This window comes from Triticum aestivum, chromosome 4B (genome assembly GCF_018294505.1).
Source record: "Triticum aestivum cultivar Chinese Spring chromosome 4B, IWGSC CS RefSeq v2.1, whole genome shotgun sequence".
NCBI classification, from domain to species: Eukaryota; Viridiplantae; Streptophyta; class Magnoliopsida; order Poales; family Poaceae; genus Triticum; species Triticum aestivum.
The window spans coordinates 77,400,414-77,415,044 of record NC_057804.1 but is presented as its reverse complement, the minus strand read 5'-3'; the positions used below and the strand labels follow the sequence as shown (position 1 = coordinate 77,415,044).

Below are 14,631 nucleotides of genomic sequence, written 5' to 3'. Positions count from 1 at the left end.
TCTGTATACATGGAAGAATATTGCATTTACAAATCAGAACTTGTCTCATTATTAGCAGCAAATATTTTTTATACAATATTAAACAAGTCAAAGCTCATTTCTCCCTCATATGTTCAGCCGTGTTCAAATGGGTGCCCAGCAGACTCCCCAAATTCAACCGTCTGGCCTTCCCCAAATCCAACTCATATGTGGGGAAGAAATGTAGTTGTACGGACTATTCGCCATGTTACCTCCAACACGTTGTTCCAACATAAGAACTCCACCCTACAACACACCCTTCCCACTCGGTTTCCCTGTAGCGGGACATTTTTTGCTAGAACATGTCCATTAAAACCGGATGACGCATGTAGAAGATTATAGGATGCAACTCAATTGTATTCATGGGAGTCTGTTACAATATGTACATGGGATGTCTCGCGAGCCAGGGAGGCATCGGCGCCGTGGCAGACATGGCGGCCGGGGCGGCGGCATGTCATGGTGTGGAACTTGGGCCAGGGGGAAATAGTGCGCAAGCTAGAACACTCACTATTACCTATACCATATCTTCCATTAAGGAAGAACTCACTAAATGAAGGGAGGGGGGGGGGGGGGGGGGGGGGCACCACACCATACCAGAAAGCACGAAACTCTTGTTAGTGTAAAAAGGAAAATAACATATATACACAGAGAAGAAATGACTTGAGAAAACTAACCAGATGAGTAGCCTACTGATCTATAACTAATTATGTGTATTCTGTAGCATAATAGTTGATGTGTATTCTGTAGCATTTTCTATCAAAATCGACGACCTGTTCATACCAATGTACTTGTCCATTATCTTCCTTGAATCAGATGCAACTATATATACACACATGTTGATGATTTAAGGAGTCAGTCAGAAGACAATGGGGAAGTAAACGAGGATATGTTGAATCTGCCTGTGAACGAAAGTACTATTACCTTTTTTTTCTTCTCAGATCTCATACTCCATTTACATAATCATAAACTCTGTAATTGAACGGATTAAAGAATAGGCTGCCATACAAACATTACAACAATGTTAGTAATGTAGCTCCTGTGACATTTCACAAAAACGGCATTTTTCTACACTTTGAGTACAAGATTTCCTACAGAAGATTTGTGCTGAAGCTTGAAACCCGTAAAACAAAAGACAAGACAAGCAAATAAGGGTTATAGAAACCAAAGCTCTAAGAACCAGAATTCTAGATGTGATAATCCTATGATGAGCTGCGCACCTTAGCACATTGGAAGTGTCTCTCACTTGATGAATATAATTTCAAAACATGATTTTAGTCTGCAAAACAATCAGAATCAGGTGAATGAAACAATGGCATCTGAGAATTTTTTTTCGAGAACGCAGCGGCTCGAGACGGCATCTCAGTTCGGCCTAGGAAGCATGCGAGGCAGTGAACGTTGGTGAGGCGCAAATGCGTGAGCATCCCATCTAGGGCGTTCTCCCTCTCTACGTCAGTCGAGGTCGGCAGGCGGCCAACGATTCCACCATTTAGTACACAGTATATATAGGAGGTGTTTGGTTCGTGCTTTTGTATCGTAACCTGATTACAGCGTCAACGGATCCCGTCAAATCATGTTTGTTTTGATTGCTCCGTAATCACATAACGCGGTATTAGATCCCAGCCTAGTTCAAATTTGTTACCGGTCGAAATTATCCGCAATGAAAGCCGCTGCGGTGTCTCCCTCCTCGCTATCTCTTCTGCTTAAAGCGTTTCTGCCGCCACCAGCTGTCCACATCGCCGCCACCGTCGTCGTCGTTGCGTCCGTCGCTGGCGCCGCTGCAAACAGCCGCCACCATCGCCGTCGTTGCGTCCGCCGCCGGCGCCGTCGCTGCAGCCGCCACCATCGCCGTCGTTGCATCCGCCGCCGCTCCGGTCGCCGTCGTTGCGTCCGCCGCTGGCGCCGTCGCTGCAGCCGCCGCTGCTGTCATTGTGTTAGCCTCGCTGTCAGGCCCTCGCTCCCAAGACACGAACGATGCCGCCTCCTTCCTCGCCCGCCATGCACAGCTTGGATCTGCTTCCAGCCAACGGTTCGCCCTCGGCTGGTACTTGCCCAACTCTGGTATTCATTAATGTTACAGCGTAGGTAGCCAAACAAAGTATGATTTTTGCCCATACCGTTTACGTTAACAGTGTAACCCAATTACGTTTGCGTTTGCGTTACCGATCTGCAACCAAACACTTCCATAGTGTATTTAAATGAATTTTTATCCACCATAACATATACTCCCTCCGTTCTAAATATAAGTCTTTCTATGGATTTCAATACAAACTACATACGAATGTATATAGACATATTTTAGAGTATAGATTCACTCATTTTGCTTCGTATGTAGTCCGCAGTGGAATATCTAAGAAAGACTTATATTTAGAAACAGAGGGAGTAGTACTAATTATATTACCAGAAATTCAGTGAACAAATTTTAACACATCTACACATATTTATATTGAGCTTTTCGAAAGAATTTGAAACATCCTAGATGTCTCCTTACTAATCAACTCCCTTTTTTGGTTTGATTGTTCACGCCTCTATAAAAATCAATTTGGTTTACTATCCTTAACAGTATAAAGTTCAATTCACTCTCCTCCCAAATTATTTACTTTTCGCAATATTGGTATCTTCAGACCCAAATAACAAAATACTATTACTAAGTAAATTCAAGAGAGGTAATGCACGTAGAAATACTAAGAAATTAAGTGCACCTTCATGCGTGGACTGGTAGTAGGTTTTTAACTAATAAAAACTGCACTACATACATAGATATCAGAGAATTTAGATCTGACATGCATCTTAACAAGAGAAAAAATATCCCCAAACTCACATGGGTAAGCAAATTAATTGTGGATACATAGATCCTTTTACGTGTGCATAGAAATAGCAATATAAATGAATCAACCAAGCCCCAGCATGCTAACCTTATAGATGACTGCAAGGAATTGTTTCCCTTGTTTCATTGTGATAGTGGATAGGATCGTCTCCTTTCTAGTGCCCACAAAGCAAAGACCAATTGACATAAGATTGGAAAAAGGCCATGCCGCTGAAAAAGTGAGCAAGACGGGGTTGCTGACGGCAGAGACATGCTATATGTACCAATTATGTAGACTGTAGTGAAGAAATGCATCATGTTTAACATCAGGACATGCTATGTATTAAGTTGACATTAATAATTTCCAGGCAGGCAAAATTTAAGAAAAATGCTGCGTGAATCTGAATTGCACACTAAATGATTCAGAATTAAATCTAAGAACAAAACTAAGAGTGCTCCTCCATCTAAACAATCCACAAGTACTCCTTAAACTGGAATTATTTATCACCTTCACTTAGCCATAGTAATTCTGAAGACTGAATTTCAGAAACAACAAATCTAATAATAATTACAAGGGAAATTACCCATATTCTTGTTTGAGGCTATCGGTAGTAAGACTGGTGGGTTCTCCTCTGTTTTTATTTCTTGGTGAAATCCGACTATCAACTCTTGATGAGGATAACCGGAAGTAGCTGACCAGCAGACTCGTAGCAACAACAATGTGAAGTTTATGGATATATGATATTTCTCATTGCAATTAATGCCACTAAATTTATTGATCCATCAAAATCATGCATAAGTACAAAATAAAATGAATCTGAGTTGAGGAGAATAAGGATCAAACGAAAGAATGAATGGATCGCGCACATACCATTCATAAGTTCTTCTCTGGTGGGAAATGCAACCAGTACGTGTTGCTGCAGCATCCTTCTCTTCGGTGCCGAGGAACCCCATTTGGCCATTAACTCCGGTGCCACCCTCAACATCTTCTATAACATGTCCGCTTCCACCACTGACATCTTCGCCAGCTCAGTCACGATGCCCTGTCCACCATGTTTCATTTTGTATTACATTACTCTCACATATCACACATAGTACTATTCAACCATGCATATCAGTGAAAATATAGGAATGGATCTCTATTACAACAATAACTACACACTTTTTCCAGAGTGACTTATATATATGCTTGCTACAACTATCTTCTACACACCACCCTTGCTGCAGAATCGGCTGCGGTCTCAGGTTCCTTCTCCCACTAACCACCTATGTCACAATTTTGTTGTGGTTATTCTGAATAGCTGTCGTTGTCTCCCTCTGAGACTTGTGCGTGAGAAGAGGCGACCCATTGAACACGCATTGTTATACCCCAGGCAAGAAATCTCCGCACTGCACCACGCACCGCCGACCACAATGTCAAGTCCATGATCAAAATTAAGAAGTGTTCTTGGCTTCCAGCCTTGGCCAAAAACTGCCACCAGAACGCCATGTGGTCTCTCAAGAGGCAGGAAAGATTCTAGGAAAGCACCAGGACATACCTTCTACATCTTGGTGGTCGTGATGGGTGGCGTTGATCTCGTCGTCCCCTAGCAATGGCTCCATGGAGGGTTAGGGATTTTTTGGAGCGTGCTTTTCCATTGGATGAGATGTGTGCCTCCCTCCCGTGAGCTTGCGACAATGCGCTCGTGACCGTCGTCCTCCACATGTCATTGCCACATGAAACTGAATGAAGAAACAGTAAGCATATTGCTTCATGAAAAATCAAATACTATTGCAACTAAATATATAACGCAGTAATGAGAGTTTCGAGGTTCTTGTGTGTATAGTCAGCCGGCAATAAGGTACAAATATGTTCTTCTTTCATCAGATTTATGTTTGTAGCACTGACAATACTTTTAAGCCACTGACTATTATAATCTATGAAAGAATCCTCCTGAGCAAACAAACTCGGGCCATATGAGTCTATTTTATTTTTTTTATTTTGCAAGAAACCATGTAAAGTCCAATGATATTTGATAGTTGAAAAATTGTAAACTAAACATTAGCATATTCTAGGGGACCAACACAAAGTGAGATGTGTGGCCAGCGGTAAAGAATATTGACCACTCACAACATAAACAAAATTGTTCAACCTGATGTACCTGGAAACTATCGGCGTGGACGAGGTCTGTTCAAATTTTCCTGAAGCACAAATTCAAAGTCCCAGTTAAGTATATAGTATACTGCTCACTGGAGAAATCATAATATTAGATTATTCTATAATTAAGGCATGTAATGGTTGGAACACGCTGAATAGATGTCACTTTAAAAAATAGCCTTGAATTTTTCTATAGTTAATTGCCCATGCGATGCAACAGAGACATATATATTTGAGTGGCTCAACGACAATTGTCCTGTAAATCTCCCCTCCCTCTCTGATCTTCCTCTCTCTACATATATGCCCATCTCCCTTCCTCCTGTCTCCCTCTCTCTACATATATCCCCATCTTCCTTCCTCCGCTCTCCCTTCCTTCCACCCTCTATCGCTCATTCTAGGCATCATAGGGGACAGACGTTTTGTAGAGTACTAATAATTTCCAAGCGTTGTTCGCCTACATCTATAGCGCATGCCTCCCTTCCTCCCACCCGCTCTTCCTAAGGTCTTCCTACCTTCCTAAGGTCTTACCATGAAAAATGAAAGGGAACAGAGAAGTAGCGGAGGTTTGCTTCGGATATTCTTCCACTGAGATACCATGCTGAACGGAAGCTTCTTCGTCGATTCCTTCACCTATATGTCAATCATTAAGCATATCAAATAGGGCTTGGTGTTCACTGTTCAGTAAGCAGCTGGAAAGGATTAAATGGAGTCTGCCTTTCACGAAGTCCCTACCAATGTATCCCGTCGGATGTCTCTTGCGTCAACTCTATAAAACACTTGTAACAAACTTCTTCCCTGCTCAATATATTGGAGCAACTATGCTGCATTTGTAGAAGTAAATGACACACAAGGAACAATCATTTTCTCTAAATAAAATATAAGAAACAAGCTGTATGTTGACTTACTCCTTTTAATCGAACATGCTCCATGTCATGGCACAAGTCTTCATGTTCCTATCAAATCCGCAACCGAGTTGCAGAAGCACTTGGTCTTATCTCGTAATCTAGCAAACAATCAGAACTACCACCAAATGTGACTACCACGGTACCACATATGCTATGTCACGGTATCATATATCAATCTGTCACCAGTCATAAGACAAGAATAATACTATAGCCAAGATCTAAATGGGGCTTCACTTCAATCTACAACTGGATTTTCAAAGAAGCATAACTGAAGCATGTTGAATAAGTAAATATATTGTACAAACAGATTCTAATGGTGTATATCTGTATATGCAGCAAGTTGAAAAGTAAGAGATGCAGACAGCAAGCAATTGCCAGAGCACTTCAAAATATCATGATTAACTGGCGGCAAATAAATCATGAAACATGGGCTGTAACTTTCAACAAATAAACCAAACATCATAATCTCAGTACCCAACGGCATTGCAGGTGACGACCATGTTGCTGCCCTTGCCATTGTGGTTACGGTCATCCAAATCGTCCTCCTCGTCCTTCGATATAAATAGTGCCCATCATTGTGAACACCGCGACTCGGTTTTGACCTGCATCCATGCGAGTGAGATGGATCAGAGACTGATCTTGCATGAAAAGAAGAGGAAAACTTCTGACAATGCAATATGTCTCGATATGTTAACTGATGAACTTGACAATGCAATATTATTAATTTCTGAAATCCAGCTACCTAAATATTTATCTTGTAGACCAGACCAATTTTTTATGATTGTGGATATAAATTTTACAGAATAATTTAGGAAAAGCAAAAGATAGGCTGCATCAGCTACCATTCTTTTAAAGTAAGATAGCATATAGCAGGAAAAGAATAAAATTTTCAATTTCTGAATTCTGAAACCTAAGTACCCATATATCTACTGAGTTGGTCTGAGCTCCAAACTATATTAGCAGTATCTTTGATATAGGAAAATAAAAGCATATTTCAAGTTATTGCTATGGACAATACTACTCAAATATCCAAATAAAAAAAATCAATTTCTGCCGGAACAATATTTTTTTGTGGGGAAACAATATCGGATATTTGAAACAATCATAAGAAAAAATTAAATCAATGTTTTCTATCATGTAGATCATATCGCAATAAGCTACCGTATCACTGGTAATTCAGGATTTTGAGTAGAAACAGGATCCTACTGCTCAACCAGAGGTTTGCCACTACTTTTTGTCAGTAAACATTAAGCAAACAATATAATTCAGAACCTCAAGCAAATGTATGTCTCTATCGGTCCTAACTGTCTACATAGACTTCCGATGAACAGGATATAATGAACTTGGTCAGGCAAGTTGGATGTACTTCCTTAAATTGATGTAGTAGCTTCTACAAAGCAGATTGTATGGAAAACGCAAGAACGCAATTCATGTAAGGTGCAAGTAAGATGGAAAGGTGATTCGGTTCAATTACAACTTCAAGTACAATTTAGTTTTTGCATGTACCATGGACTGTCACCTAGAGGTCGATGTCCAAGCACATCCGGTACTCTGTCCTGGTGTGTGTGCGCGCTCATGCAGGACCTCCACGTCACCACATCGACAGTGATCCCCCTCCCTTCCGGTGACACAAACATCGCCTTCATGCTCTCCAGGTACCCCGCTTGGCCCTACATGTTCATAGTTCCACGTCTCTCGGCAGTCCATGGCAGCGAGGGCTGCCAATCTCGTCGAGGCAGCCGAAGCGCCGTAGGCGTTGAGCATGACTTTGAGTGTGAAGGTCTCCTGGGCGAGGCCAAATTTATGCACCGGCGCCATCACCTCCTTCCACCATGCCACATTGCCGGACCTAGTATGTGCCGCAGCATGTGTGACTTCACGGTCAGCAACATTCCCAGCTGCTTCAGTGGCTCAAACGCGGCCTCAGCCTCTGCACCCGTCCACAGTTCCATGGTGGTCAGACTCAGCATCTCATCAGAGCACCTAGAATTTGAATAATTCACACATAATGTACCTCCATGGAGACAGGCTCTCTCATAACATCCACCAAGATGCTGCATGAAGCTCGGTGCAACCCATGTGCTGCATTAGGGCAAAGATCTTGATAGCGGCTTGTGGAAACCCTGTGTGGCTGCGAACAGAAATTATGTTTGCAATCACTTTTGACGGAATTCAAACCTAAAGCAACATGGACAAATTCCATTTGAATTATACATAGATCGTTCATGGTTGATGGACGGATCACCTACCTGTAAGCCTCCATGAGGGCATTGTAGGCGTAAACGTCTGGCTCGGGCCGTCCTGCTGCCTCTCCTCAATGATTGTGTAAAACTCGATGATTAGTCAAATAATTTTTGCTATCAAAATTCATGCTTTGCTATATAATTAGTCAAATAATGTGTACTCCCTCCATCCCATATCAATTGTCGCTCAAATAGATGTGCTAGACGTATTTGAGTGCTAAATACATCAATTATTATGAGAGAGAGAGAGAGTAGTTCATATTACATAAAATAGACATAGTTAGATTTGTGTTCAAGCAAGCTTCCATATGATTATGATTTGTAACCATCGACAAATTTTTTCAAGAGATGTCTTTAGACAAAGTATGAATTTAGACAATCAAATTACACCTTATATTATGGATCTGGGAGGGTTGGTACAGTATAGCCGAACAAATCAAACTAAGTGCCGCGTTCATGGTACATGCGTTGCACATTTCATAACCACCAAAAATAATTCAGCTGTATGGCACACGGTCATCATATTTTAGCAAATATTGATATACTGGCCAAAGCATGATCCATAAATATTAACTTAATACTAAATGAGTGAATTATACTGAAAAGTTTAAGTCAAAAATCTGATTAACAGTTAAATCATATCCAAATAAATGCCAGCTCTATAAAAAAATTCACATAAATTAACAAATCAATAGAGAATTCAACATTGTTATCTTATTAACAGTTTAGCTTTATTTGTTACCTTGTTAATCAAAATACACAGTGGCACTGATAAGATAATTTTTGTAAGGGAAATTTTTGATCGATCGAGTGATCTAGGGAATATAGCCATCTCCAAGAAATTCTTCGACCTTGATGCTCCTTTGAGTTTCTAAATAGTGTAGCTGTAGATCAATTTGTGAACTCCATAGGACTGAACAAAAGGCATACTTCATCTAGAAAATAAAAAATCAACTGTAATGAAGAACAGCAATTGTAGTGGAAAAGCAATGGTAAAGAAAAAGGAAAGCTTGTAGCTCCCAGTTGATTGCAGCGTCTGTACCAAACAAATTAGAATGCAATAACACAACACATTAATTTGAAGAACTTGTAGGAGTTCATAGTATCTGCACATCACCCAACAGGTCTGGTATCCACAATTTAGACAACCAGTGAGAACAAAAATAGCCAAATTCTGGAATCCCATAAAGAAGCAAATAAAGAACACTTTTTCTCGTCTCTATATGATTGGATACACATGACTGAAATGGTACATTATATCATATCAAGCTAAACAATATTTCTCCTTTATCCTTTTCATAGTTCAATCTTCAAAGAAATAGCCAATCAAAAGGTATTGAAAATGTCAAAAACGTTGGTTCAGCAAAATTTGTGAGAATATATGATAGTAACAATCAAAATAAAAAGACAGAAAAATAACTAAGCACTAAATAAACAGTAAGCAACTAAGCATGGATGTGACTTACAAAGCCCAATGATGTGGCCTAAATTAAGTCAAAGAGCCTTTGTCAGCACATTACCTCTTCAAGCAAAAACATTTCCGAGTATCCGATGTGATGAAGAAAAATAGTTGCAACTGTCCAACTATACTTAAAATATGGAATCATGGCCGACTCAGTGACAACCTGTCAAGATAATTAATCAGTACACTCATGTGTGCTTTGAGACACGGTAGGGGAGGAGTGTTACTGAGTTAGCATGGATGTGATCAATAAGCAGCAACGCCAAGAAGGTCAAGTTGTATAGTAATTTAAAGTTCTGGGCAATCCTAATTTTAAAGTCATACCACAAATAACTACAAGAAAATTATGGAAGCCACCCCACCCTTCAATCACCAACTATAAAACAGTCAAGCATTCCTTCAGTTCACATGATTTCAGATCAAGGTGAGGAAGTGGGGCCTGGTGAGAAGGACATGAACTGCAGGTTGCAGCGTCCCTGCATGCTGCCCATCAGGGGGTTGCAACGTCCCCATTGATGCACCCTCCAGTCATTGTAGAAGCATCTATCCACATGGCATGTACTTCAGCAGCGCACTCTTAAGTGCAAGTATGGTTACCATGCGGCTATGCCCTCTAATCCTCTATTGTTTGGATGGAGCATATGCCAGACTTTGTCTCAAGTTTGGTTGCTAGAGATTCCGCTGCACCAGTTGGGTAAAGGTAACTTTTTCCCGTGCTACAAAAACAGAGTAAAATAACCAGCATAACTTGAACCAAGTTCTTCTCTTGAAATATAAATATAGGCTATTACTATGTTATGAAATTAATGGTCAAGTTTAATTTAAGAAGTGATACTAAAGTACATGGGCCTTCCTAAATTCAATGGTGGTGTAGTTTGATCAAAGATTGGATCCTAAGAAAAAGTCAATTCACAATTATTCAACAAAAGCCTCATGTACAAGCCTCTATGATCATCCTAGCAATATATCATTACTGCATTTATGTACTTGATCACATAGCGTGTACTTCCTCAATCATTACTTATTTATCTGGTTGATCCCCCTTGAAATACAATTTATGTATGTTCTAAACTACAAAGCTTATAGGGAAATTCGGCATCCCTAATTGACTCGCATAGCATGTCTCTCACAGTTTTGTCCTGCACGCACAAGGCATTGCCCAACTGATGCACGCCCCGGCGTCTGCTACCCTAGGCTCCGCCCCCAAATATATTGTCGTAGGGAGAAGGGTGCAGGCAGATAGAGATAGAGATAGAGTTTGTGGCCGTATGCATCGTTCTGATGCAGAGGCCGAGGAGTCCCCCCTTTTTGAAAAAAAAGATAGAGATAGAGAAAGAGTGGGAGGAGGAAAGGGCCTACCTTGGTCGTCGTCGTCACTACCATCAAACGGAAACGAAATGGGGGAGGCGGGCGGTTCATGGGGCACCGCGGCTCTGGCGAGTTCGGATGCGGACAGTGGAGCGCAGACCGCCGGCGGCGGTCAAATCGCAGAGACGAGACGGCGAATCTTGTGCGAACGGTAGTGGCGCTCCTCGCTTGCTGCAGCACCGCCACATCCTGTCCGCACACGATTGGCTCCACGCTGTCGATCCACGAATCGGGGGCCACGCCCTTGAGGCGCTCCTCGCCGGTCGCTACGCCCTGCCTTGGGGTTACGTGATCTCCTCAGCGCCGTCATCTGAATTTTGGGGGCCTCAACCAGGGCATGCCCGCTAAGAGCATCTCCAGCCGTTCAGCCCCCCAGGGCGTCGAAAAAGAGCGGCCTGGGGGTGCGCCGGCGATAAACTCGGCACTGGGGGCGGTTCGGCGATAAACTCGTTGCTGCGGGAACTTTTGATAATACGTAAACCAAATAATTTTTGCTCTCACAGTCCATATACAATCTTGAGATGAGAAATTGCAATGGACACTATACTTGGAATATAATTGTAAAGATTGCAAAATGTGAATGATCACATCAATTTTTTAGTAAATAGAGTGATATGACATAAGTAATCTCACATGACACTGTAAAGAACAAAGATTTTGAAATGAAGACCCTATGAAAGGTTATGTACAAATTTCCATTCTGACATACTTATTGTGCATTACGTACAAATTTCCATATTTTCATTCTCTTTTTCCTCGAGCATGATAACTTAGGTCTGATATAAAAGATCTTATATTTCTTTACAGAGGGAGCACATAGATAAGCTCCAAGATATAAATTAATGCGTTGTGTAGGAATTTGCTTGCAAGAAAGTTAAATCATGGATGAAAAAAAATACAATCTATGTTACAATTGGGAGCACATAGATCCGTCATTGGTATACCAGGGGAAGTACATCCCTACAAAATAGTATTGCGACACAATTGTAACTGAGCAACAATGAGCCATTGGAAAGTGTTCACGTAAAACAACATGTGGGTGTGGCAGCAAAAGTGTTCACCTAAAACAATATGGTGTCATTGGAAAGCTCGTTAATAATGCAGCTGGAGATATATCATCGCTGAAACAGTGTTAATCCCGATGGTGAACCTTTGGTGCTAGATCTTCTTCGTATAAATGTTGAAAATAGACCGGCTCAAAGATCGGATGAGATGGAGCCTATGATGGAAGCGTTCCCATCCAGTATAAAAAATGAGTCGCTCTCTTCAATAAACTTCATGGATACTATTTCTGAAACGGGAAAGCCAAAAAGGCATATTTACATGTATGTGTGCCCCATGAGCAAGGTGGAGAAGAGCATAGTCAGCTAATCAAGAAGTGGAAAATAAGACATTCCTTGTAGACTTAAAAATCAATAAATGTAAATATCTCACACCTAGAAGATAACCACTTAGTTGGTTCAGCATAGACAAATTGCAGTGCAGTTGAGCACAAAACACACGTTAGCAGGGATTAATTTAGTTGGATTCATAACCAAGGAAGACAAGCAGTTCTGCAACCTACCAAGGATTGTGAACGGAGATGACTTCGTATTATACAGTTCCACACATTCAGCAAACAATCTGGCCAGAGAAAATACCTATGATAAGCTTTCCCTGAAGGTGAGCATTATCTGAAGGTCACCCAATGTGGCATACATGCAGGTATCTCCTGTCGCCAATTATCAGTCTATTACATTTACACCTACAGAAGGCATAAAAATCTGGAATAAACAGTGGCAGTTAAATCAATAGTACTACAAAACAGCTACATGGGAACAGCTAATGCAGTCAATTATACCTACAATCGATGGACCATCTGACCCCAAGCGCCAACATCACAAAGTGCAGTTGACAAATTTTACTCTGGCCCTATTTTCCCTATGCAAGATAAAAGGGAAGGAACACATGTCAACAAAAAAGAGCGTTTAACATGATAATAATAAGACCTTTAGACGACGATTTTTGTGTTGAGAAGAGGAATTTGAGAAAAGATAGGATGCCACTTTATAGGAGGAAGGGGGGTTGTGGTGATGAAAGGCATAATGGATAACATTAACAATGCACCAGTTACCAAATTTTGCCCTCACGGGCAATGGCGAGAAAATACAATACTTCCTTCTTGTTATTGTAGAAATCTTCCTTTTGCAGTATTGGTAGCAGATTCTTGCATCCTGACTGGCAGCAGCAGTACCTGGCCATCACACGCAGACGAAGAAAGAAAGATACAAATCAGTACACAGATAGATCAGAAAACACCTATTTTTCGGGACTCGGGAATCCATTTGGGAGTGGGATCGATAACAGCAGCAACGGATTTCCGAGGGCGGGGCCAACAACAGATTCTTGGCCTGGGCGTGCACCGAGGACTTGGAGGGGAGCCCGCATAGCGCTGCCGGGCAGATGTCCGGAGAAAGCACCGTCCAAACCACGCCAAATTGGCACCGAAAGAGGCCGCGGGAATGAGCTCACCTGCATCGCGAGGCTCTCTGCGATTGACGCGCGGGGGCTTGCCTCATCCTGCGTCGGCTCCTGAATGGGATCGGCGTGCCCGTGCGTTCATATCAGATGGCTCCTGAAGGGGATCGGCGTCGGCTCCTGAACGTTGCAAAGGGATCAACGATGGCAAGGGGATCGGCGGCTTCAAATGGTTGCAGTCTTCATAGCGACGGGATCGGTGCCCGGGAAGTGATCCGCTAGGTACCTCGACGGGATCGGCGCCCGCGAAGGGATCCAGGGGTAGATGGCTCCAGGATCGGCGGCGGCTTGATGGGATGGCGGCGCCGAAGGGATGGAGGTAGCTCCAGGATCGGCGGCGCAGAAGGAATGGAGGTAGCTCCAGGATCGGCGGCGGCTTGGTGGGAGGGCGGCGGCGAAGGGATGGAGGTAGCGCAGGGATAGGCGGCGGCGAATGGGTCTGCTCCGCGAGCTGTGCGTGCGTGCGTTCGTGCGGGTCGTGTCGGTTTTTTTCCGTAGATTTTTTTAGGACGAAAAAAAACCAGTGGAGGTGGGACGAAAATTGACCGGCGAAGACTACCAACTGCTTCATTAGAAGTAGAGATGAGCTTTTCTGAGAGACTGAGCCGGCATATTATCTCGAAGGAGGTAGCGCAGGGATAGGCGGCGGCGAATGGGTCTGCTCCGCGAGTTGTGCGTGCGTGCGTTCGTGCGGGTCATGTCGGTTTTTTTCCGTAGATTTTTTTAGGACGAAAAAAAACCAGTGGAGGTGGGACGAAAATTGACCGGCGGAGACAACCAACTGCTTCATTAGAAGTAGAGATGAGCTTTTCTGAGAGACTGAGCCGGCATATCATCTCGAGATTGACGAAGTCACCACATGCGCCTTGTAGTCGACGGAACGTCTCCTCCCACTAAACGCGCATCACCGAAAATTCTAAAATAAATCCAGAATAATGCGAGTACCATGACTTGAGGTGCCCTCATATGTTTGTTCCGATCTACCTCATGAGATGAACAACCCGCCTTCCATCCCCCCCCCCCCCCCCCCACCCTCCCCCCTCCCCATTTTCTATATAGTAACAAGCAACTTCATCGATGCGCCAATGCGAGACGAAACATAAGAGTTTCCTTAACAACATGTGCATATCTTGTTGTTTAAATATATTTTTTGTGAAAAGAACCCTAGGATCATGTTC

The 14,631-nt window shown here is 42.5% G+C and overlaps 1 long non-coding RNA gene across 50 annotated transcripts; it reads right to left on the bottom strand.

Moving 5' to 3' along the window:
* Positions 1-614: 614 nt before the first annotated feature.
* Positions 615-13,926, bottom strand: LOC123091121 (uncharacterized). 50 transcript variants are annotated; one of them, XR_006442866.1, is made up of 18 exons: positions 13,680-13,926; positions 13,448-13,573; positions 12,777-13,169; positions 12,577-12,680; positions 10,928-12,227; positions 9,627-9,731; positions 8,113-9,041; positions 7,878-7,994; positions 7,370-7,793; positions 5,691-6,465; positions 5,487-5,588; positions 4,963-5,002; positions 4,360-4,543; positions 3,693-3,864; positions 2,931-3,052; positions 1,236-1,294; positions 940-1,014; positions 615-837 (listed from the first exon to the last, which is right to left on the bottom strand). It is a non-coding gene; the product is annotated as an uncharacterized lncRNA (long non-coding RNA). The 50 variants fall into 50 exon arrangements; XR_006442851.1 differs by having other exon boundaries at positions 2,931-3,864; XR_006442865.1 differs by having other exon boundaries at positions 615-1,014.
* Positions 13,927-14,631: the final 705 nt, after the last annotated feature.